The sequence below is a fragment of the Gastrolobium bilobum genome, unplaced genomic scaffold, assembly GCF_033153095.1.
Source record: "Gastrolobium bilobum isolate Gb01-03AN ecotype WA unplaced genomic scaffold, APGP_CSIRO_Gbil_v1 utg66728, whole genome shotgun sequence".
In the NCBI taxonomy this organism is placed as follows: domain Eukaryota; kingdom Viridiplantae; phylum Streptophyta; class Magnoliopsida; order Fabales; family Fabaceae; genus Gastrolobium; species Gastrolobium bilobum.
This window is the reverse complement of record NW_026895461.1, coordinates 82,161-109,514: the sequence shown is the minus strand read 5'-3', so window position 1 is coordinate 109,514 and position 27,354 is coordinate 82,161. Positions and strand designations below refer to the sequence as shown.

General features: G+C 35.2%; 1 non-coding gene across 1 annotated transcript; it reads right to left on the bottom strand.

Moving 5' to 3' along the window:
- Positions 1–12,382: 12,382 nt before the first annotated feature.
- LOC133313127 (small nucleolar RNA R71) lies at positions 12,383–12,488 on the bottom strand. The gene has a single exon (XR_009751764.1). It is a non-coding gene; the product is annotated as a small nucleolar RNA R71 (small nucleolar RNA).
- Positions 12,489–27,354: the final 14,866 nt, after the last annotated feature.

Sequence of the window (27,354 nt, the reverse complement as noted above, 5' to 3'; positions counted from 1 at the left end):
TTGCCTGTGTCCAAGACTCAGAAGATGAATGTTTACTTGGGCAATGGTGCCTTTATGCTATGTGACAAGAAGTGTTCTAATGTTTCTATTCAGATACAAGGACATTTTTTCACTGCTGATTTTTGGGTGATTGACTTAGCTATGTCCACAGGTATAATTTTGGGATTCATGTGGCTCGAACAGTTGGGAAAGGTACTCCATGATTATGGTGAGAGGACTATGAAATTCATGTGGGATGGCAAGTTAGTTGTTTTACATGGTGATCCGAAATTTTGTCCAACTACTGATCAGCTTGTTAAGTGTTTTTCTTTATCAGCAATCGATTCCTCATCTGTTCAATCTGATATACTGCCTGACTTGGTTGCTATTAAGGATCATGTTCCAGCCAAAATTTGGGTATTGTTAAGCAAATTTCAATCTGTTTTTCAACTTCCCAAACAACTTCCTCCTAAGAGAGATTGTGATCATGCCATCCACTTGATTCCTAGTTCCCAAGCAGTCACTGTAAGACCATACCGCTATGCATATCATCAGAAGTCTGAAATTGAGCATCAAATTTCTGATTTGCTAGCAGCAGGCTTTATTAAGGAAAGTCATAGCTATTTTTCATCTCCGGTGCTCTTGGTGAGGAAAGCAGACCAGAGTTGGAGAATGTGCATTGATTACCGAGCTTTAAATCAGATTACTGTGAAAGACCGTTTTCCAATTCCAACAATTGATGAGTTGTTGGACGAATTGAATGGGGCAGGGGTGTTCTCTAAATTGGACTTACGCAGTGGCTACCATCAAATCAGGTTAGTTCCTGAAGACACACATAAAACTGCATTTCGTACACACGATGGGCATTATGAATTCCTTGTTATGCCATTTGGATTAACAAATGCACCCTCCACGTTTCAATCTGCCATGAATCGAATGTTTAGGCCTTATTTGCGCAAATTCATCATTGTTTTCTTTGATGACATACTAATCTTTAGCAAGACTTTGGATGAGCATATCCTTCATTTACAGGTGGCCTTGGACTGTCTTCTTACTAACAGCTTCTTGGTCAAATTAAGCAAATGTGCTTTTGCTCTTCCAGAGATAGATTACTTGGGGCATTTAGTTTCAGCTCATGGTGTTAAGGCAGATCCTAGGAAGGTCGAAGCTATGCTCCACTGGCCTCTACCCACAACTGTAAAACAATTGAGAGGATTTTTGGGCCTCACAGGTTACTATAGGCGATTCGTACGTCAATATGCCACAATTGCTTCTCCTCTTTCGGATTTACTCAAGAAAAATGAATTTTCTTGGAGTGATGCAGCTCAACAAGCCTTTCAACGGTTAAAAGAGGCTATGGTTTCCACCCCAGTCCTCATATTGCCTGACTTTAATCTTCCTTTTGTAGTAGAGACAGATGCCTCCTTAACAGGTGCTGGAGCTGTTCTGTTGCAAAATGGCAGACCAGTCTCGTTTTTTAGCAAAAAGCTGGGCCCACGTCTCCAAGCTGCTTCCACCTATGTACGTGAGCTGTATGCAGTCACTGAAGCGGTGAAGCGGTGGCGTCCTTATCTGCTGGGCTCTTCCTTTGTTATTCGAACGGATCATCATAGTCTTAAGGAATTGCTTTCACAAACTGTTCAAACCATCGAGCAACAGCGATACGCATGCAAGTTAATGGGATATGATTTCACAATTGAGTACAAGCCAGGTCCTTCTAACATAGTTGCTGATGCTTTGTCTCGAAGCTATGAAGAACCAACTGCGGCCACTGTTATGGCTTTGTTCTCTGAGCCTCCATTCCAACTGTTGGATGATATCAAGAAGGAAAATACCACAGACCCTTATTTGCTTCAAATCCATCAACAGCTGTTAGACCATACTGCTGTAGATCCTCTAATCACCCTTAAAGATGGAATTTTATTCCATAAACATCGCTACCTTCTTGGTCCCACTTCTAGTATTCGTGAGCTTTTGATGTCTGAGGCACATTCTTCCCAAATTGGTGGCCATGCTGGTATTGCACGTTCCTTATTACGCATATCTGCTTCTTTTTATTGGCCTGGGATGCGCAAGGATATCACTAAGTTTGTTCAAAGTTGTTCCACTTGTCAGCTGATTAAAACTTCCACAGCCCCTCCATTGGGACTTCTACAACCTTTGCCCATTCCTCAAGGTGTTTTTGAAGATTTAACACTTGATTTCATCAACGGCTTACCTGCTTCTCGTGGATTCTCTACTATCTTAATGGTGGTGGACCGCCTCACCAAGTATGCTCACTTTGGTGCATTACAATCTCACTACACAGCTTCCATGGTAGCCAAATTATTTACTGATATAGTAGTCAAGCTGCATGGTTTTCCCAGGAGCTTAGTTTCAGATAGAGATAGTATTTTCCTTAGTAAATTTTGGACAACTCTCTTCCAACTCAGCGGCACCAAGTTGAAGACAAGCACCGCGTATCATCCTCAAACCGACGGCCAGTCTGAGGTCACCAACCGTTATTTGGAGCAATATCTTCGTGCTTTCTGCCATGAGGAAAATCAGAGGTGGTTTTTGTATTTGGGGTGGGCTGAATTGCATTACAATACAACTTTCCACTCTTCAATACAAATGTCTCCATTTCAAGCTTTATATGGGAAGATTCCTCACATGATTCCTCCTTATCCTCGCGGGTTGGTCAAGGTAGAGGCTATAGACACCTTGCTGTGTCATAGAGATGAGTTGTTGCAGCAATTGAAGAAAAATTTGCAGGATGCCCAAAACAGAATGAAAATCCAAGCTGATCGTCACAGAAAGGACATCAGTCTGGTAGTTGGTGATTTGGTGCTTGTCAAATTGAAGCCATATCGACAAATCACAGTTGAGAAACGCAGCAACCAGAAGTTAGCAAAACGTTATTTTGGGCCATTTCCAATTATCCGGGTGTTAAGTCCCGTTGCTTACCAATTAGAATTACCAGTGGGTTGTAAAATCCATCCTTCCTTTCATGTTTCTGTATTGAAACCTTTTAAGGGAGATTCTGCGATGCCAGTTCTTTCCATGCCTTCCTTGTCTTATGATAATCTTCCTATACAGCATCCTATTGCAGCTCTCATGTCCAGAACTGTCCTTGTAAATGGAATCCTTATTAAACAATGGCTAATTCAATGGTCCAATTCATTGCCCGAAGATGCTTCCTGGGAGAATGAAGAGCAATTGCAGCAATGTTACCCTCAATTGAACCTTGAGGACAAGGTTCCTCTTCAAGGGGGGGCGAGTGATACGTCAAGGAGGCCCAATAGAAGCAGAGGAGCCCCAATGTGGGCCAAGGATTATGCTGTCAACATGTAGTGTCTAATAGATTAGTCATTTGGAATGTGTATAATTAGTTGTCACTTTCATACGGTTAATATCTGTAATGTGTAATTGGCCATTACATGGGTAAGAAGGTATAAGTAGGAAAAACTTGTAAACTTCTGATTCATTCATTCATCAATCAAAAAAACAGTATTCATTCTATTTTTCTTGTTCTTGATAAGAACTCCTCTTATCAATGAAACAACACATCCATTAGGATGAAACAACACAGCTGTTCAAATGAAACAACACATCCTTTAGGATGAAAAGATACATCTGTTTGTCGACGAAAAGACACACCATTTTACTACCAAACTTCTTATTCATAACCACAATAGATTGTCTACGCAATTTATATATTTTATATATTTATATATATATATATATATATATATATATATATATATATTCCAACAAAATTTTCACACAACTTTTTTTTAATATTTTCGGTATTTTAATCTATCAAATAGTTATTTGATAACATTTCCGAGAAATTATTTTCCTAGCATATTTCTAAGTATCATAATTCTCGGGCATAAATTTTTTTTTCATCGCCCTTTAGAAGAGTTGGAACTTAATGTTGTTGAGTCTAAAGCATAACTTAATGTTAAACAGATAAGGAATAGTTGGAAGTGGAAATTTTGTTGGGAAACAATTAGAACATGAGGGAAGGTTATAGGTAGCGTAAGATAAGTATAAATTAATTATCAAATATGTGGATCGGAGACAAATCAGTTTACTGGACATGTAGTGTGTCAAAGACTTAGTAGGAAGAATTTTATCGCAATTGTAATCATATCCAATTCAATTGGATTATTTGAATGATCGATGGGGAAATCTAAAGATTCTGTAGATGTGCAGAGCTCTTGCCTTATCTTGCATTTTTATATTATTCTAAGAAATTCTTCTCTATTATTTTTGTTAGTAAAATCCAATTCCTATCAAACATGTAAAAGCCGAGAGGAACCTACTTGCACATATTGACAACAAATTAAATAAAGCATTCATTTTAATGACATCGAATGTGATTGGTATCATACAATTTGTTTTTCTAGTCCTTTTTAAAATAGGATTTTATAAACTTATTCTTTCTTATATTCTGATAAGATTGTGTTAAAGCATTTCCGGTTTCATTCAATAACTGGCTGGTCATCTTACTTGCAGGCTTAACCATGGTTCAAAGATATTGAATGGACGAATTGAACCAAAATGAAAGTTGTTTTTATTTCTGATGTCAATGATGAATAAGACACTCAAGATTTTGAGAGTTTTGAAAAGGTATATTATAGATATTTATGTTCAAGCATATTGGGGGGCGTTTGATACAGAAGAAATTTTTATTTGTCCGGGAATCTTGATTTTCAAAAATATGATTTTTACATTGAGTTTACGATAATATCTGAAAATTTAAAATTTTAAAAAATTCAATTTTTCAAGAATAAAAAAAAAATCTGTGTACCAAACGATCCCTAAAAGAGTTCAAGCATATGAAAGTTGCCCCATGATTTATTAATCATGTGCAGTTGGACAAACAAACACAACCTATTTCAAAATCAGGCCCATGGAGAAAAGTTGGTTTTTGTTATTGAAATCTTATATGTAGTTAGTCTATAAGAGTTGTTGTAATTGTGGCATTTATTAATTTAATAAGCATGGCTTTTATCTGTGGGCTTTTCCTATAGCCCATTTCTTCTCCTTTAAAGCTTAACAGATATTTTGTCAGTTACATGAGGATAAGATATTTATCAAAAGGTAAAGCTGCTGTCACATGAATTTTCAAATGACCAAAAACAAATCTTTATTAGATGAATTTTATAATTTGCTTTAAAAAAACTTGACAGTAAAAATTTATCATGCTGTATTGCACTACTCAATAATCTTTTCTTTTTTTGTCTTTTCAAATAATTTTGTGTTTGAAAGTGATTTTACTTAAGTATACCGAAATCACTTTAGAATATCGTTTCTAACTACAAAACTTTTTTTTTTTTTTTAAATCAATTCTATTAAAATTCACACCAAATAAACCCTAAAGCATTTTTTGATTTGTCATGTAAAGGCCTCACCCATGGAAGTAAGGCTACATGCCTTAGAAAAAGACGAAGATACGATGGCTAGGTAGAAAAAAAGATATCCTTTGAAGGAGAAATAGTAAAATGGAAACTTATTACATAGATTATAATTTTTATTTCCTTATAAGTAATTATACATAGAACATATTTTTATTTAAACATATTATGGATCAGTTAAATAGTCTCAACTTTCTCTCCCCACTACATGACATGCACTAAGCATCTCACTCCATTCTCTCTCAACTTCCCTCCACTAAGTCACCTGCAAAACTATCCACTATATGCATAACCTCCTAGTACACTTCATATATATTTGGCCCTCTATATCTAATGAGAGGGGGCTCTGATAAGTTATTTCAGAATCCACAAGACTTGCCACCATAGCTACAACATTCACACTTGTGCCCAAAACACATCCTATCCGCTAAGCATTTGACTCAAACACAAATCGCTTATCAGCATACCCATCGAGCTTTGGTTAGAGGTACTGGACCTATCATTGTCAGTTATCTCTTCCACTTGCTCCGTAGATACAATTACTAGCTTGTACGCTAGACATTGAAGTTCACCTCTGAACATTTGGCATCGTCTATGTGAATCAATAAACTTCAACTCCGGCCTTACTACCATATGAGCACAAAGAAGACAACTTCATCAATTTCACAACACTTGACGAACAACGTTGTCAATCCATCAAACCATCGCAGAAGCCAAATGGCTTCAGGAAAAAGAAAATTATTTGTCTGAACTTTATCTCAATTGCTGCTACGATCAAAGGGTTGATTTCTACACAAGAGTTTTAAGCTAAATCTCCTTTACTTTTCATCTTCTTTATCTCACAACTCCAAGTATTTGCAGATTTAAATAAAAAAAAATGAAAGGGAAAGTAGAATATGCAACTACACCCACAATATGCATACAATTTTTTTCTTTCTTTTTCTTTTTTCTTCTTTGATCTATTAACTACATTTTCATATTTAGACAAAAAGTAAAGCAAGGTATATAGAAAAAAAAGGTCTTTGTCAATATATGTTATTATCCATCTAGATAAGCTAAGTAACTTATTTTGAGGGAAATCATTTTTTAAGCATAAATTTATACTACTAATTTTTTTCTTGATGTTGCTCCAATAAACATGATTAGGTGAATGCCATTTCATTCAGGTTAACATTTTTCTTTTGATTCAGTCACGCAAGTTTGTTTAAAAACTATAAATCTGAGAACTAAAAAGTTCTAGCATACCCAAAAAAAAAGTTATATGGACATATGATTGATATCTTTATGCTATATATATATATGGATTAATTAGAATGGAAAGAATTTTCATACCATGTTGTTCACGAAAGGCATGTATGATTGCGCATAACCGTTTCCAGTTTCCTAGGATTAAACTATAGGCAGATATTTTCTTGTTTTGTGATTAGAGTGTTGGTTTTCACAACCGTTAATTTCTTGCTTTGTCAATCGGATGTTAGTTTTCATGCTAAAGCGGTTGCTATAATTCCTATATCTAGGAACATATTGGAATGAATATTACCAGACTTGCTGCAATTTTCTTTTTCGTTAAAAGTGTTCATAACCTTTTCCATTTTGCTTAAAAGGATCTTATTAGACAGTCACTGAAAAACTTCCCTTTCATACTTTCTTCCTTTGCAACCATCATGATGCTATGTTTGTAGTAATATAAGTTTTAAATTTCACTCGTCATCCTAATCATGATACATTTCACTTGTAATCTTTTCATTTCTTAATAAGTCGGAAATGCAATTAGCTTATCCATATTCATGTTTCAAATTGATCCATGCATTGTGATATATTTTTATTCAACTTGATCGAAAGAATTTGGAATAGGACAAAGATATGATCCTCTTTAAAAAGAAAGCAAAAGGAGCAATATCTGCCTCTTTTTTTTGTTATTCTATTATTGACAATTCTGATTCTGATATGGGAAGCAGTTACTAGGATCTTTTTAATGTGTGAATTTGACAGGAACATCCATATGTTCTAAAGTTTGACAATGGGGAGAGAGAAGATAATGTTTCTTAAATAGAAACACTTGACAAATATTTCTTACCTCATGAACATCTCTGTTGATATCTCTGCTGATAGAAGCAGGAGCCTCCCAAGAGAGGGACAAGAGGATGGTACTACAGTTGACTGCAACAAAGAAGGAACAAAGCAATGAGGAACTCGTCAATAGAAATATTAATCATTTCTTTCTTGAGATTTCATCTCGTAATTAGGATCCTTTCAACATTTCCATTACTGTGGTAAATTCGTGTTGCAAAATTAATGAAGAAAGTGAGTTCCTGCCAAACTACTTGCTGGGAAAGAAAAAGCCCTTTATTGTTGCAGGCACCCTGGGTACCCGACTTCCCCAAGCAGGAAGCGGGAAAGACAAAGTTCCTTGTTGCCATAAGCACCCTGGGAACCCGACTTCCCTAAGAAGGAAGCGAGATTGACATAGTCCTTTGTTGTCACAGGCATCGTAATACCTGTAAAAGTTGTAGAGGACGATGTGCTAACAATCTCTTTGATTTCACTGCGGAGTTAGACATGATTCCTATCCATGTGGAGAATGAGGAATCAGATGATGAGGAACAAGAGGTATATTTAGATAGTGAACCTGAATTGTATGAATATGAGACTCTAAAGGAAGGTGTGCAAGAAGAAGTACAAGAATATGATTCATCTAGCTAATCACTTCCTATTCTTTCTTTATTGCGATTTGTTGTACTAAAGACATTGATCAATTTGCTTTGACTTGTAAACTATATTGAGATTACTGTTTCGTTCAATTCGTTGCACTTCTTTTATATTTTCTCCCGTGCATATTAGTGACTGGTTTATGGTTTTCAGATGGATGATTCTCAGTCAGATGACATTAGTAGTCATGGCAGAGAGGGTGGCCACCTTATTAGAAGAGGTAGGATGAACACTATCCCCGTCGGTAGAGGACGTAAGGATTCTCCCGACATGCCTCTTCTACAAATGTCATCCTCATCTTCTACCACTGACTCTGTTATGGGCCCAAAACCCCGGTGGTTTATCTCCCACTCCGCCTACACTTTCGGGCGTGCTAGAGCAGGGTAAACCTAACTCCAATTTGAATTAGTCAAGTATTAATATTTTGTTTATAATTTTTGTTGTTAATTGTTTCAATGGAAAACATGTTTGTCTTTTAAAGGATTTTTTCCCTTCCTCTGTTGTGGGAAATGCATCTTCTTGCTAGGAGCCACGGTGAGGATTAGTTGATCCCGTCATAAACCATGTCTGGATCCATCTGTTGGGGAGAACCGAGTAAGTTTTTTTGTTACAATGTGGTACTAATTTCTTTTAGTTTTTACCCTCTTGTTTGTATGCTAATATTTTGATTTATTCTTGTTATTAGGTTCAACCCACGGGAACTCACCCATGATTTCAAGCGAAAATGATTTTTCGTAATTTCAACCAGCCATATAGCTGTTAGAAAGATGTTCCCAAAAGCACCAGGGATGGTTGGTGTGATTCTTTCATAGTAAGTTTGCCTATATTCTAATTGGTAAACCATCCTTTTCAATATGCGTATTGTATTAATGTAATGTGTGATAATATGCACTAATCGCTTGTATTTTGGGAAATTAGCAAAAGCACTTCCAAGTAAAGTCCCCACCATCGCGAAAATTTGTAAAAAGCTTTCAAACATACGACTGCCAAGTGGTATGACGAGAGAATGCACAATTTTGAGGGTGGGCAAGGCCATCCAAACTTGCTGTAATTCTAAAATCGAGAGGCAATTGATGGAAAAATGGGTTGGAGATGACAAATTTCAGCAGGTGGGGGAGCGAAACAAGCAAAATAGGGTTCACATGTCAGGACCCTCTTATGCTGGAGGCTGCATTCCAATATCCGAGCACAAAAGAAGACTTATACGTATACATTCTCTTGCATTTCAGTATCCTATATTTTGCAATTACAAGTAATGAATAATGCTAGTTTTAATTTGCAACAAGCTACTGGGGAGGTGCCCCTAGAGGAGCTTGACTTCTCTATCTTTCATAGGACTCACACACAAGAGTCAAAAGTTAGGACCCAGTGGTGGATTAATGACACAACCAGGGAATTAGCTGTGAGTTATTAATTACTTCGCTTTTGTTTGATTTATTGCGTTTATTTCACTTTATCGTTATTAATAATTTGTTTTCTTTTTTTACAATGTAAACATGTAGGAAGAGTACGATAGGCTCACGGAGGAGAATCAGTCACATGCATTGATAGATGGTGGAACCCACATCTCTCAAGCCGATAACAATGAATTATTCCTGAAGGCAAGTACAAATTTTTTAAACAAATAAGATTTTGGACTTGGGAGCATCTGGCAGCCATATGAAGAGTACTAAGCGCCCATCCAGCCAACTTATAGGTGTTTCAGAAGGTAAAGACATACAATTAACTATTTAAAATTTTCACTCCCTGATCCATTTAAATTAATTACAAAACCATTGACATGGGTCGTAATGTATTTGCAGATAAGCTTGCCAAGATGCGACGATTAACAAACGAATTGCAGGCCAAGCTGCACCAGCAAAAGGATAAAATGGCAGTTGAGCTAGAGCAAATGAACACGAAACAGGAAGAGATGGATAAGGCCTTAAAGAAATTGCTAGAGAAGACGCGAAGAAGAAGCAGAAGTAGAAGATAATGATGAAGAAGCAGAAAAAGGCACCTGCAAATGACTCCTTGATAAACCTTTGGTTTACCATGTTTTTAGGCTAAATTATATGAGGAATATGCAGTAGATTGCATGGAATTCAAGGTTTTACAACATATAAATCATAAGATAGGAATTTGAGCTAACGTTTTAATTTTCTTTGCATTTTGAAGGTAAAACCACACTTCTTGGTGCTAAGAAGTGATGAAGAAATCATGTCAAAGAGTTGCAGCTCAATATGTACCAAAGGAAGCCAAAATAATACAAGTAAAGGGCCACAAGAGCACGCTCAAGAGCACAGAATGGATGCTCGAGCGCGTCCAAGCAGGAAAATAAGCTAAATTGAGCAATCCAGGGCGCTGAAGCGCCCAACAGCACGCTCAAGCGCCCAACAGCACGCTCAAGCGCCCAAGACTACAAGAGTTCACCATCGAGGAGCACGCTCGAGCGCGTGTGGGCAGACAACTTCAAGCAATTTTATGCACTTGAGCGCCCAATACGAACACAATCAGCCCAAGATTTGATTTGATTTGCTAATTGATATAGATTTGTAATATTCTAAATAAAAGCGGAAAAATCAATCTTGATTTATTAATGGATAGAGATTCATGGGGAGATTGGATGGAGAATTAAAAGATATGGCTTCAAAGGTTATAAATAGTGAGCTTGGGGTCAATGGAATTCACCAATTCACCAATCCAGAGAATTACACAGAGACTTGAAGGAGGAATCCTGTTGCAGAGCGTTGGAGCACTGAGGAACCGAGTCAACATCACACCAATGGATGCTTGAGGTTCTCTTTTCTTTATTATTGCTTTTGAATTCAGTATGCTAGGCTAGACTTTTATGTAGTTAAGGGTAGATGGAACCCAATTGAATCGTATGTCTTGAATTAAATTGTTCATGAATTCTTTTCTTTTTATAATTGAATAAATTTATCTGTCTTTAATGCTTTCTATGAGTTTGCTCCTTATAGATTGATTTAGGGGAATTGTATGACAATAGGGATGTTGGTACATAAACCCTGACTTGATAAATTTATCATAATCCTTGTGATCTAGGGATAAACATAGCGTAATTGTGCAATCTTTAAATTCTTGATCTTAATGCATATTTTCTTGGGGAATAATCGGGGAACTAGAGTTCTTTCTAAATCACATAGATTTAGGGTAACAAGGAATTGAGCCCTAATTAACTTAGAAAGAATTGATTGGCATTATATTAAGAACGAATTCTTGACAATTTAATTCATTGCATATATAGGAGATTGAGAGAAGTCGAAACCTTAACTATGCTTGTTTTTAAATTCTTAATCAATCACCTTTTCAATTGCTTTCTAATTTTGAATTTTAATTTGCATGTTATTAATTGTTTTTAATTTCACTTCTCTTCATCTCATTCTTTGTTGTCCAACTAAATCGTTGTTAGCGAAATACTACTTGAAAACCAATCCTCGTGGGAACGATCTCGTACTCAGTACACTTTTATTAGTTTTATGACCGGTGCACTTGCCGAAGTCGCAACAAGTTTCGCGCCGTTGCCGGGGAATGGATCCTTCAACATTAGAAGTAACTAAAAACTGTTTAGATTGGACGTTTTAATTTTCTGCACTTTAAAAAATTCTGCAAAAACAGTTTCTGCATTAAAAATTCCGCATTTATTTGTTGTATATTTTGCATTCGTTAATTTTCTGCATTCTTTTTTTGTTTTTATTTTTTGTTTCTGCATTTTTCTGTTTTTCTGCACATCTTTTAAATCTTAGTTTATGCGAGGTACTCTTAACCCACGAATCTTGCAGTTTGATCCTGAGATAGAAAAGACAAAAAGAAAACTCAGAAAAAGCGCAAAAGAAAGAAAAGTGAAGGAAGCAAAAGAATCCTCAAGTTCAACGGAACCCAAGGAAGAAACAATGGTTGACAACAACGTACTTCAGAACCCTCCGAGGACGTTGGGAGATTACATGACTCCAGCCCGAGTTCCACAGACGGCAAGCATTATTAGACCAACTGTGGATGCTAACAACTTCGAGCTCAAGCCAGCACTGTTACAATTGATTCAAAAAGAGCAGTTTGCTGAAGGAAGCACAGAGGACCCCTACAGTCATCTTGATGATTTCCTACTTTACTGTGATACATTAAAGATGAATGGAGTCTCTCGTGATGCCATCTTGCTCAGACTTTTTCCATGTTCACTCAAAGAAGATGCAAGAGTTTGGCTACAATCACTACCTGAAGGAAGCATAACCAGTTGGGATGACCTAGCAAAGAAATTATTGGCCAGATTTTTCTCAGATTCAAAGATGGCAAGGCTCAAAGCGGAGATCACTGCTTTTAAACAAAAGAAAGCGAATCTTTATTCGAGGCATGGGAAATATTTAAAGGACTACTCCGAAAGTGTCCTCAACATGGCATTGAAGCTTGGGAGAAAGGACAAATTTTCTTTCAAGGAATAACGCCAAGCACAAGAACCTTGGTGAATACCGCAGTAGGAGGATCGTTGAAAACAAAAACTCCAGAGGAAGCGCTGGAATCTTTAGCTTCTCAGGAGTATGATAATGCTCCAGTCTCATGCAGGAGAGCGGGAATCATGAAGCTTGATGGCTATGATGCAATATTAGCTAGAATGAACAAATACTGCAAATTATTAAGAAACAACAAGCACAATTAGATGCTCTTACAAAGCAATTTAATCTTTCCCAAGTTTCTTCTGTTAGTATTTCTCAAGTTACTTGTGGTATTTGTGCAGGTACTCATGCAACTAAAGATTGTGATTACATGAGGACACCTGAGAATGCCGAAGTCAACGGAATCTGGTATGATCAAAAGAACCAGAATAATCTGGGGAGGAACCAATATGGTAATAACTATAATCAAGGGTGGAAAAATCAAAATCAACACTCAGGGTTAAGTTACAAATCAAGCCATCAGCTGAATCCTCCTTTACCAATGCAACAACAGCCCCCACCACAAGGCAACACTTTAGAGTGGGAGAAAGCTTTTGCACAGCTGTCCAAGACTACCTCGGACTATATTCAGAATGCAAATGCCTTCAGAGATGAAACAAGAGCTTCATTCTGGAATCAAGAAGCTTCTATCCGAAATCTGGAAACTCAAATTGGCCAGCTGTCAAGACAGTTCACTGAAAGAACCCATGGCACCTTCCCAAGTAACACAGAAACTAACCCAAACACACAATGTAATTCTATTGTTACCAGAAGCGGGATCGTGATCCAACTTGTGGGAAAGTCGCCAGTTGAAAAGAAGAAAGAAGCTGAACTTGTAGCTGAAAAGGAGAAAGAAGAAGATGCAGGAGAAGCCGAAAAGAGCAGCCCAGAAAAGAAGCTATTCAAATGGGAACAAAAGAAATCCTTGGATAGGCAACCAAAACCGGCTGAAACAAGAGATCCAGAAACAATAATACACAAAATTTCTGGATATCTTCAAGAAGTTGCAAGTGAACATTCCTTTTGCAGAAGCATTGGAAGGCATGCCGAACTATGCAAAATTCATGAAAGACCTTCTGTCAAAGAAGCACAAGTTGAAGGAGAGCGAAATAATGGTCTTAACTGAGGAATGCAGTGCAATCATCCAGAAGAAACTTCCTCCTAAGCTGAAAGATCCGGGCAGCTTCAGTATCCCTATAGCCATAGGAAATATTGAAGTAGGAAAGGCATTATGTGATCTGGGAGCAAGTATAAATCTGATGCCACTTTCCATGTGTAGAGCTCTTAGAATCAAAGAGCTAAATCCAACTACGGTTTCTCTCCAGTTAGCTGATAGATCGATCAGATGACCAGACGGGGTAATTGAGGATGTTTTAGTTAAAATTGACAAATTTATCTTCCTTGCAGATTTTGTAATTCTGAATATGGAAGAAGATGCTGAGATTCCCCTACTGCTTGGGAGGCCATTCCTAGCCACCGCAAGAGCTATGATTGATGTGGAACAAGGGAAACTGATGCTGAGGATGAATGAAGAGACAGTCACCATTGATGTCTTCGAGTCAATGAAACATCCATCAGATGGAGGAGACTGTTTCATGGTTGACATAATTCAAGAAGCAGTTGATGACACGATGAAAGAGGAGAGTTCCCCACTCGAGTTAGAGCAAATCAACGAAGAAGCTGAACTTGTTGAAAAAGGAAAAGAACCAGTGGTGGAAGAACTAGAGAGAGATGATATCCCTTTTGGAGCACCAAAGGTGGAGCTTAAGGAGTTACCTCCAAATCTGAAATATGCTTTCCTTGGTGACAACAACACTTATCCAGTCATCATCAGCATCGAATTAACAATCATGGAAGAAGAAAAACTTCTCAAGGTGTTGAAGAAAAACAAATCTGCTATAGGATGGTCTTTCTCCGACTTGAAAGGTATAAATCCTTCCTTTTGTACTCATAAAATTCTAATGGAAGATGATATTAAACCTGTGAGGCAGCCACAAAGGAGACTCAATACAACCATGAAAAAGGTTGTGAGGAAAGAGGTAGTTAAACTGTTAGATGCAGGAATGATCTATCGTATATTTGATAATGCATGGGTAAGTTCAGTACAAATTGTATCCAAGAAAGGTGGAGTCACTGTGGTAAGAAATGAGAACAATAAGCTGATTCCAACAAGGACAGTCACCGGGTGGAGAATGTGTGTTGACTATAGAAGACTTAATGCAGCCACTCGGAAAGACCACTTCTCGATTCCTTTCTTGAACCAGATGTTGGAGAGACTAGCTTGTCATGCCTTCTACTGCTTCCTGGATGAGTACTCAGGTTACAACCAAATAGCAGTAGCTCCAGAAGATCAAGAAAAGACATCATTCACATGCCCGTACGGAGTCTTTGCTTACCGGAGGATGCCTTTCGGCCTGTGCAACGCTCCAGCCACTTTTCAAAGGTGTATGCTTTCTATCTTTTCTAACATGATTGAAAAATCTATTGAAATCTTCATGGATGATTTTTCTGTTTTTGGCCCCTCTTTTGACACTTGTTTAGAAAATTTATCATGTGTTTTACAAAGATCTCAAGAGAGTAACTTTGTTTTAAACTGGAAAAAATTCCACTTCATGGTAAAAGATGGCATTGTTTTAGGACATAAAGTGTCCAAAGATGGTATAGAAGTTGATAGAGCCAAAATATCTGTTATTGAGAAACTTCCCCCTCCCTCTAATGTTAAAGGTATTCGAAGTTTTCTCGGTCATGCAGGTTTTTACAGGCGCTTTATCAAAGACTTTTCCAAGATAGCAAAGCCACTATGCAAGTTGTTGGTCAAAGATGAAGAATTCAACTTCACGGATGAATGTTTGATAGCATTTAATATTTTAAAAAATAGACTGACCACTGCACCGATAATCACTGCACCAGATTTTACTTTACCTTTTGAATTAATGTTGTGCTGCTAGTGATTATGCCATAAGAGCTGTTTTAGGACAAAGAAAAGATAAATTGTTGCGTGTAATTTACTATGCTAGTAAAAATTTTAATGATGCACAATTGAATTATGCCACCACTGAAAAAGAGTTACTAGCAGTTGTCTATGCATTTGATAAATTTAGACCGTATTTGCTGGGGTCTAAAGTAATTGTTTACACTGATCATGCTGCTTTAAAGTATTTGTTGAATAAGCAGGATGCAAAGCTACGATTGCTCAGATGGATGTTGCTCCTTCAAGAGTTTGAAGTCGAGATCAGAGACAAGAAAGATATGGAGAACTTGGTGGCTGATCACCTCTCCAGGATCCAAGAAAAAGATCTTCAAGATGGACCTGAACTGAAGATCAGAGAAGAGTTCCTTGATGAGCAAATATTGGCTATCAATGTCATCTTAGATCTGCAAATGGAGGAAGTAAAGAACACAAGTACACTGATAACTCTCTAAAAGAGAGTTATTTTTAGGCTTATTTGTGATGTTTTGGTGCCATAAATATACATAATTCTCTTGGTTTTATATGATTAATGCATGAATTCTATATTTTCATGATTTGAATGAGAAATATGTTAATTGTGGATATTTGAAGATAATTTGAGTGTAAAAACCATTTATTTCTTTTTCTATTTTATTGCAGGTCAGTGCTGTAGCATTGGAAAACAGTGCTGTAGCATCGAAGATGAGGCCAGCAGCATGTCTGGTTGACATCATCACCAGCAAGCTATGGACCCAAGCCCAAATTAATAGAGGGAAGCTTCTGAGCATAAAAATAGATATTCTGATCTGAATAATCACTCAAGGATCTTCAAGAATCCTAATCAGATATCCCACAAATCAGCGCACACAAATCCAAAGCAAATCTGAAGCATATTTGGAAAGATTTGGAGAAGATATGCAGCAGCATTATGTGCTGTCCCTGATCAGCGCTGCAGCAAATAAGGAAAGAATCTCCAATCAGCGCTGTAGCAAAACAAAGCTGTATCTTTAATCATATCTGCAGTAAATAAGGAAAGAATCTTCAATGCTGCAGCAAAACAGAGTTGTATCTCCAATCATATTTGCAGCAAATAAGGAAAGAATCTTCAATGCTGCAGCAAAACAGAGTTGTATCTTCAATCATTGCTGCAGCAAAACAGAGCAGATTTGAACATGATTTGTAATGGATTTGAAGAGCTAATTGGAGCCCAATTCATCAAAGTCTATAAAAAGAGGAAGCCTACACACATCAAATAGGTTGGAGAGTCTCTCTTTGAGGCTGGACAACCTCTCTTTTAGAGAGAAGATGGGCTTTTTGAGGAGATCCAAGCCGCAAAACACTTAGAGAGATTTTGAGGGTTTGTTGAGAGAGATCCAACAAATCAAAGGGTGAGGCTAGGGTTTGATAGATAGATCATTGAATCTGGTGGATCCCTGCACTATTCTGGCGGCTGAGATACGGTGGATGGTGGTGGAGCCCATGGTTGCTGCGAGAGCAGTGCTATAGCAACGCCCCTGTTTGTTTTGTTTTAGCTTTATGGAATCTTTATCCCTCTTTGTTGTTTCTTTCTATTCAAGTATGGCCTAATTTGTTAGGATTGGGTGATAGAGTACCCTTATTGTGATGTAATCAGTTTGCCTAAACTTTGTTATGTGATTTTCTAATTAGTTGTTTAATAAAGTACTTAATTTGTCTCTATTCTTGTTGACTTATCGAGAGATAGTTGCAAGGTACTTAGGATTTGGGCTATAGACATATAGGTGAATCTTGAAAGTTATTAAATATTGTGGTTTAACTAAGTAAAATTGGTTAATTGTGGGTAGAGAGATCATTCACACCACAAAATCATATGGAACTTGAACTTAATGAATTCATAACTATGTTGGCCATAGATATGTGTGACTTAGTATACATAGTTATGAATTCATTAAGTTCAAGTTCTCTATCACCCAATCATGCAAATGACTCCTTGATAAACCTTTGGTTTACCATGTTTTTAGGCTAAATTATATGAGGAATATGCAGTAGATTACATGGAATTCAAGGTTTTACAACATATAAATCATAAGATAGGAATTTAAGCTAACGTTTTGATTTTCTTTGCATTTTGAAGGTAAAACCACACTTATTGGTGCTAAGAAGTGATGAAGAAATCATGACAAAGAGTTGCAGCTCAATATGTACCAAAGAAGCCAAAATAATACAAGTAAAGGGCCAGAAGAGCACGCTCAAGTGCACAGAATGGACGCTCGAGCGCGTCCAAGCAAGAAAATCAGCTAAATTGAGCAATCCAGGGCGCTCAAGCGCCCATTAGCACGCCCAACAGCACGCTCAAGCGCCCAAGACTACAAGATTTCACCATCGAGGAGCACGCTCGAGCGCGTATGGGCAGACAACTTCAAGCAATTTTGTGCACAAGAGCGTGCTCAAGCGCCCAGTAGGCGCTTGAGCGCACAATACGAACCCAATCAGCCCAAGATTTCATTTGATTTGCTAATTGATATATATTTGTAATATTCTAAATAAAAGCGGAAACAAATCAATCTTGATTTATTAATGGATAGAGATTCATGGGGAGATTGGATGGAGAATTAAAAGATATGGCTTGAAAGGTTATAAATAGGGAGCTTGGGGTCAATAGAATTCACCAATTCACCAATCCAGAGAATTACACAGAGACTTGAAGGAGGAATCCTGTTGCGGAGCGTTGGAGCACTGAGGAACCGAGTCAACATCACACCAATGGAGGCTTGCGGTTCTCTTTTCTTTATTATTGCTTTTGAATTCAGTATGCTAGGCTAGACTTTTATGTAGTTAAGGGTAGATGGAACCCAATTGAATCGTATGTCTTGAATTAAATTGTTCTTGAATTCTTTTCTTTTTATAATTGAATAAACTTATCCGTCTTTAATGCTTTCTATGGGTTTTCTCCTTATAGATTGATTTAGGAGAATTGTATGACAATAGGGATGTTGGTGCATGAACCCTGACTTGGTAAATTTACCATAATCCTTGTGATCTAGGGATAGACATAGGGTAATTGTGCAATCTTTAAATTCTTGATCTTAATGCATGTTTTCTTGGAGAATAATTGGGGAACTAGAGTTCTTTCAAAATCACATAGATTTAGGGTAACAAGAAATTGAGCCCTAATTAACTTAAAAAGAATTGATTGACATTATATTAAGAACAGATTCTTGATAATTTTTAATTCATTGCATATAGAGGAGATTGAGGTAAGTCAAAATCTTAACTATGCTTGTTTTTAAATTCTTAATCAATCACCTTTTCAATTGCTTTCTAATTTTGAATTTTAATTTGTATGTTATTAATTGTTTTTATTTTCACTTCTCTTCATCTCATTCTTTGTTGCCCAACTAAATCGTTGTTAGCGAACTAGTGCTTGAAAACCAATCCTCGTGGGAACGTTCTCGTACTCAGTACACTTTTATTACTTTATGACCGGTGCACTTGCCGAAGTCGCAACATTCCTCATCCTCATCCTCTTCCCTTTCCCCTTCCCACACCTCTACCTCATGATGTCTTTGAAACATTTGTTTATGGTTAGCTTTATTATTGATAGTTTTTTTGTAATTGTATGGGATTGTAATTGTTAGTTATTTTATTTTAATGATATATATAAGTATTTTATGTATTCTTGTACTGTTTATATGTTGGAAAATAAATGAATTTAAATATATTTTCTATGAATTCATCAATTTGCGACGAAATTTATTGCAAATTTTGTTGCAAATTTATGCAGCCAATGCGGCAAGAGACAAATCCTTCGGAAATTGTTAGGGGGTGTTTGGTTGAGGAAATTTTTTATGAATGATAGGGAAATGACATTCATAGGAAAATGGTAGGAAATGATTGGAAAATAAGTTTGGTAGGAAAATATAAAAAAAAGTTGTTTGGTAGGAAAAAATTTAACCGAAAAAATTAGGTAACTTTTATAAAGTCTATGTTTGGTTATAGGTAAAATATAGATGGGAAAAAAAACAACCAACAAAATCCCAAATAGCCATGCAAATGGGGGGAATACCACATCTAAAGTGGGAATATTTGTCCATCAATTTTGATCCAAATAGCCATGCAAATAGGATTCCTAGCAAACTCATTTAGGTGGGCAAATTTGAAAGCTTGTCAACCAAACATGGGCACCCAATTTTCCCACTTCACATTTCCCTATCATTCTCTTCAAAAACCTTCAACCAAACACCCCCTATGGTATAATCAAAATATTACGTTGCAAATTTGCAACTAAATGTGTATTCATTTGCGACTGAATTTATTGAATATTTCATCACAATATGCGGTATGCGGCGTCATTTTTTTCGAGAGCCTTTTTCCATAGAAAATTTGGTCGCAAACTGAAATTGTGACGAAATTTGATTGATTTGTGAAGGAAATTGGCTGTCGCAAAAACACTATTTTCTAGTAGTGAATGTATATTAGGCTATTTTTTACAACTTTTCCTTTTGAAACCCTAAGTAAAGTAGCCGTCGGACCTATACTCTCGTCATCTCTGTGACTTTTTCATTTTCTATTTCGAATCTTCAATCACTCTCTTCATCTAGTAATCTCTCTATCTTTCTCACCTTCTAAACAATTCCCCCTCCCTTTTTTACGGTAAGGTACAATTTTTATCTGGTAGTCTTCAATTTCATCTCTGAGCGTCAGAGTTGAAATTGGAGTCGTTTCTTTGTAGGTGTGCCATTACTGTAACCTGTTAAAATTCATATATGCTCATGTACGTGAAGTGTGGTATGATTATTGATGCACACAAGTTATTTGGTGAAATGCCAGAGAGAGACATTGTTTCCTGGATGACTATGATTGGTGGTCTTGTAGATTCTGGGAATTATTATTCTGAGGCTTTTAGGTTATTTTTATGTATGTGTGATTATATATTTTTCAAAACATTTTTTCAATGAATATTTTGGCAGGTCAGTGGCCAATCCCCAACCCAATAAATTTTTTGTGAGTTGGTGAGCCAACCCACCTTAAAACAGGGTTCATTGATATTTTCAATCCACCATCCAATGTCGGGTCAACTCGCCCCTTCCTATTTTTGAGGGGTTGGAGGAGGGTTGGGATGGGTCAAGACGGGTTTGTGTGTTTTATCATCTCTCTGGCAGCCATCGCTCCTATGCGGGCTGGCTTTGCGCTAATCTTTTATTAGCTCTGGATGAACACTGTGATGGCAACTCACCAGCCTTATTACTCGATTGCAACTAGGAGACAAAGTGGAAGGTTTTAAGAAAAATTCTAAATTTTTAATATGGTGATCGATCGTATTATGCTTCCCGTTTACATTCTTCTCCTAATCAACAACGAAAAGAAGGGAGCGAATCCTGGGCTTGTTTTGAGACTGCTTCACCTTTGGACCCGTGCCGCTCTAGCAATAATAGATTATGAAGGATCCATGTGTGTTCATCAACAAATTTTAATTATTGAAATGTTCTATAACGTGGCCATAAAATCGGTATCATGCGTACGTATGTAGAACCTCTAAATTATGTTTATCATTTTTTAACTTCTAACAATTGCTTAAATAGAATAACAAATCATAGTACTAACATGGGGGTTGAACGTTTGGATGAAGAATCCATTTCTTTGTCATAGACATTCTCAGTTGTCTAAGAAGTCATGTTTGGATTATCATAAACAGACATAGCCATCTTCATCATTAAGGATCTAGATTCTTGTGTTCATGCAATGTATTTTTTTATCAAGAATGAAACTTCACTAATACTATAGAAATCATATTAGGAGTTGACAACAAAAAAATGATTATGATATATGCATTAGACACATATATTAATGGATAACCCTGAGCTAATTAATTCCTCTATATAAATTAAAGCACCCGATCGATGTAATGATATGAAGGGGTGTGCTCAATGCCCCTTAACCCTCAAGCCAATAAAGACAGGTTCCAAATTTTCAAGGCTGCATAATTTTAAGGGGATAAGATATTCTATCTATATATTTTTTTATGTCTACCTTATTTATTCATCTCCAACTTAGATCATAATTTCAAGAGAAGAGAGAATGTGTGAAAGTTAGTTGAAATGCTGATTAATAGTGTTTGAGATGAGTAGGTAGAGCATACATGAAAAAAGATAGACATAATATCATATTCCTAATTTTAATCATATAACTAATTATATTAAATATTATAATTAATAAGATATTACATATTATTTAAAAATCACCTTTCGTTCTTAAAAAGTTCTTACTTAATTGTGTGTGTGTGTGTTTTTTTTTTAACTCTAGCATTCCTTATTGATCATACTTAAACTCACAATAATGTCTTTAATATGCTAAAGTATGACTGAAAAAAAAGGGAAAAAGAAAAGGACATAAGTTTGTGTCTTTTTAGGTGAAAAGTTATTTTTTTTCTCTCTACTCAGTCGTATCGTTGATATGTAAAGTAAAAAAAAAAATTCAGATTTACATAAAATATGATCGATCAGACTTTGTATAAGTCATTAAAAAAACACAACTTACATTCTTTAAAAAGACACACACTAAACCCAAAGAAAAATTACGTAAAACATTTCTAAATGATCAAGCTCTCACAATAAATTTAGTGAAATTAATTAAGCACAAACTTCAGTGCCGTTATTCCCAAACTCAAATCATGAACCTGGAACTAGGCTATACTACCAAAACTTGTAGTCAATTCCTGCGGTTCAAGACTCTGGAGGTGATACTGTCTAATCACAATTATATTGACTGATTTCGTCAAAACACTAACCTTAGAAAATATGCACTTTAATACATTTGTCATTCCTTTAAAGGGATGCATGCACAGACTGTGGAACACTATGGTTGAGAAGATGAAAGTGAATGTGAAGTACTCGTTCAAAGTCAAGATGATGACAACATCTCTTTCTAATCTTTAGTTTTCCACCTATGATTTTTTTATATATATATTATCCGTCGGTTAATGAATTATTCAATTAATTCGATTTGATTTGAGTTGGGTAAGAATACATAGATAGCCAAGGATGGACAGAGAGAGGGGCTAATAGGCTATAAGTATTAATAGTTAGGCTCTTCTTTAAAAATATTTATAATAATTAATATCTCATATTAGTCTTAAGAATATATTTAATTTTTAAATTTTATTTTCAGCCCCCACTTTAAAAAATCCTAAATCTGCCAACCTTATTATAAAAAATCTTGAATCTGCCAAGCGGCAAAGTTTCTCCTATCAAATATTCAAGACCACCGGTTAAAATGGAACAACCCTACCAATTGATCTTACGTGCTTAATGGTAATTTTTCAAAGATTAATTTATTCCCCTATTAAGTGCCGAGCTAAAACTATAAAGTCAACTATCACTCGTTTGGGTCACACACACGTGTGTTTCAGTGGAATATTGAAGTAAAAATCCGAGGGTTACCTAAGCTTAATCAAGTTAGACTCACAGAGACATAATCAAGTCATTTATAAAGTTCTACAAAAAAAAGTCATTTTTTTTTGTAACAAAAGAGAGAGTCATTTATAAGATTAAATTTTAGCATATCGTATAAACTAGTCTCTACATTATATATGTTTTTAGTTTAAATTGTAGAGAAAGTATATTAGAGACATAATAAAGCTAGTCATAAACATTTGCTTAATGATTTAAGATTATGAAGAAATTAGTGTTTGACATATATAATATATATTAAAGTTTTTTTTTAAGAACAACTAATCATAATTAAGTTTAATTTTTGTTACCATCATTCTTTTAAATAAAAAATTGAATTTTTGCACATACTATAAATGAGTCTCTATAATATTAACATTTTGAATTTAAAAGACTATTTTATACAAGGACACTTAATTAGGCTTTTGTTTTTTTAGTAAAAGCTTGTACATAACTTTATTATATCTCTCCAACATATAAAATCACAAACTTAATCACTACTTGATAGTGATTCTTCATTTCTCTTGGGTCGTCAAAATTGGCCAACATTACAAAATGCATCACCCCATTTACCACAAAATGCTCCACTAACCCACCAGAACTGCCAACATAGGATCAACTTAAAGAGTCTTCAATTTCACAATGCATAAAGAAATTGCATATTGGAGACGTAATGTTTGTGTCATTGTTGCAATTGAAGGCATGTGCTCCAACGGATTTTAGAAAGATTGAAAAATAAGAAAATAAATAAATATATGATTAGGTCATTAGGATTTATACCTGAAGTTCACAAATACTTATACAGGCGTCAATCGTGGAAGATATAAACAAAGTCTTCATTTCCTTGATTTACGGTGAGTAGCATCATGTGAATTTTCTGTGGTACGGTTGGAATTCTCACCTAATTAAACTAATCTTAAAATAATCTACTAGTCAATTTTCAGTATAAAAAATAAATTTTATGTTAAATCAGTTCTATGGTTTGTTAATCCCATGAAAACGTAAACGTACGTATACGACCAAATAGTAACAAATTCGGGATTAAATGTTGAGTAATACAGAAGAGTAAAGAAGGTTATAAGGTATATTTTGTTTGATTTGGAATATTTTATTTTTTACTTAAAATCGGATGAATTAATCAACATATATGGTTGACAAAATTATTCATACATGTAAATTGACTTTAAATTTGACAATAAAGAGAATTTAATTTAGATACACTGTGTCAATATAAAATTTTAAATTTTTAAGCTATAAATTAATCATATATTACGAAATTATTAAAGATGTTCACTTATCACGTACGATCGCTATCTAAAAATTTACTTTTGTTTACCAAAAAAAAAAAAAAAAAATTAGTTTTTATCAATAAGGTATGCATCTAATTTAAACTCCAGTTAAAAGCTAAAGTAATAATTCAATTTTATATTGATAATTATAAAACTTATTTATATCATGGCCTTTGTATTTAAATACCACTATGCCATATATACTTTTTTTTTTGACAAATTCAGATTTTTATAGTCCGTATGTCATGACAATTTTTTTTTTTTTTTGGTAAACAGTCATGACAATTTTTAATTAACTAAAGTGTAGCGTTTCGATTCAATTAATAATTTCATTGCTGTTGTACTATTAATTGATAATCCTAATTATTTTCATCATATATATATATATATATATATATATATATATAAAATTTAATAACTGCATAGTTGCATTTAGTTTATTTTGAAATTTATACAATATGTTAAAATAAAATGATACAATGAAATTTTAAATGTTTTAAATTATATAAAATCTTCTAAACTTGATATGATTGTAAGAAATTTGAAAACTTATTCTTTCATGTTTTGTTTATCACGACATGGTCATATAAAAAAGTTATAATTATATAAAGATGAATCAATAGTGATAATAATTATATATTATCTATTCTAATATTTTTTATTTTTTTTTTATCATCATTAATTTATTTTTGTATTACCAAATTTTTTTCACGTAATCATGTTATTGTAAGATGATTCACGAGAACTTTTAATTAATATATTTGTCGTTTTGTTGCATTCTCCGATTAGCAGCTTGAAAGATAGTTTGTCAGCTTAAAAGACGGAATGGCAGGGGCATTGAATCAGGACTTTTTATTTTAAAAAAAAATTCGGCAAGGTCCGATTAGTGTTTCACCTGCGTATCCCCCAATAAACATTATTGTGAAATTAATCTCTTGAGCAATCATTTCAAGTGCACTAATTGAGTTTCTCACAGGGTTAAAGATTCTTTTGTTGTGGGGCTTCGCCCCATAATATTATCAAAAAAAAAAAAAATTCTTCTGTTGCTTACCAAAAAAAAAAAATTCTTTTTTTTATCATTATGCCTAATTATCAATTCAAGTGGAAAGACAAAGTTCAAATTTACACAGCCACTGCGAACTGAGTTGCACCAGAAAAACCATTTTGTATCATGAGACAATTTCATTCTTTTAAGTAAAGTTGTAGTGCTCTGTTTCAAGGTAGCCTTCCAATCATAAGAGGAAGACTAAGGTAGTGTTTGGTTCAGGAGAAATTTTTTTAAAGTGGGTATATGTAATTACAAGGAAAGACGTTGGAAAGTTAGTTTGGTAGAAAAGTTTAAAAAAAGTTGTTTGGTAGTACAAAATATTACTAGGAAAATTGGGTTAAATATCCTGATGTGTGTTTGGTTGAAAATAAATCTTTGATGGGAAAAATAATGACAATTACGAAATTAACCTTTTAGTAAATATAATGCATTTTCCAACATGTATTCTAGTAAAAATAATGCATTCTCTTTACAATTTTTTTTATCTCCAAGCGGCCAGCTTCATCGCACGAAGCTGAAATAGAAAGAGAGACCATTAGCGTTAAGGCAATGGCTGAGGCTGAAGGTCGAGCCCACGAAACAAAATTAACTGAGAATCATAAAAGGAGAATGCTTATAGAACGGATGCAAGGTGAAAGAGATAAATGGCTCGCGGCAATTAACACAACTTTTAGTCATATTGAAGGTATGCAGTTGATTAACATTCATTGACCTTAGAATATACTTTCGGCTTATATGTTAGGATCATACTGGGGGTATTGACTGGCTTGTCTCTACTATGGTACTAACTCATGCATGGATAAACTTTTATGCAGCTTCATTGTGTCAATAAAAAACAGGGGTAAAGTTGTCATGCCCTTGATCACCTTTTTCAGTTATCCAGTTTTTCAGAACAATTCCACCTATTTAAATGGCTTTCTCAACAGTGCAGAAACTGGTTTTTTGCTTGTCTTCCTAATTTGCTAGGCAAAGCTCTTTGATGGGAAAATCTACCTAAAAGCTTCAACCAAACATAGTTTCATCAGATTCCTACATGCACTTATCTAGCAAAATTTTCACTTCTCCCCAACCAAACACTACCTAAGAGATTTCTAGGTGCACTTAGAATAAGAGAAATTTCTCATATTATAATATTAAATTCATACCACTTCAGTTATAACATTAAAAATATAGCTAAAATAATCCACAATAAATAGCTCGAGGTGATAAACCCATAAGTAATTAAGATTCTAATGGGATAAATTACATAGCCCATATGTTAGGTTTGTACTCTTTTGCTAAAGTCTAAATGGACTGAGAGTATAAGAAGAACTCAAGAAACTTAGAGCCTAATGAGCTTAGGGTTAGAGATTTTTGGAATTCTTATAAATATTATCACTTAAGTCATCAGCCTCCAAGATCATTGAACAGAAGAGGTAAGCTAAGATCTGAAAAGTGCTCACACACTTCCCTTTTTTTCTCGAGAGATAGTCCAAAAGATCTACCATTAGCCAGACTCAAGGAATTTGTACGTGCAGAGGAGAGCAGTTTGTGAAGAAGAATCAAACACGAAGAGATACTGCATAGATCTGCGCAACAAGAGGTAAACATTGTTGGATATTTGTTATACCCCAATTGTTTAACTGATTTAAAATATGTTTTGATTAGGGGTGTTCATCAACCGATCCAAACCGATTCAAACCGCGGTAACCGAACCGAAAAACCGATAACCGAATAAATCGAAAACCGAAAAATTGAAAACAAAAAAAAACTGCAAATTTTAATTGGATTGGATCGGTTTTTGGATGAGTTGATGAAAACCGATCCAATATATTAATTCCCCTCTACCTATTGGGTCTTTATCTAATCATAGCCTAAAAATCTCTAAACCCAAGACCCGTTAACCCATAAACTAAACCCAAGAAAAATATAGTCATATCTCATCAACTAAATTTTATATTTGTAGAGCTTCATATCTCATTGCAAAAAAAAAAAACTATATTATAGATTACTAATGCTTTTGTATTTCAAAAAAATAATAATTTACAAAGCCAATATATATAATATATACAAAAGATGTTATTTGCACAATAATCATGAAATAAATTTTAGGATTTTAGGGAAATTGAAAACCGATCCAA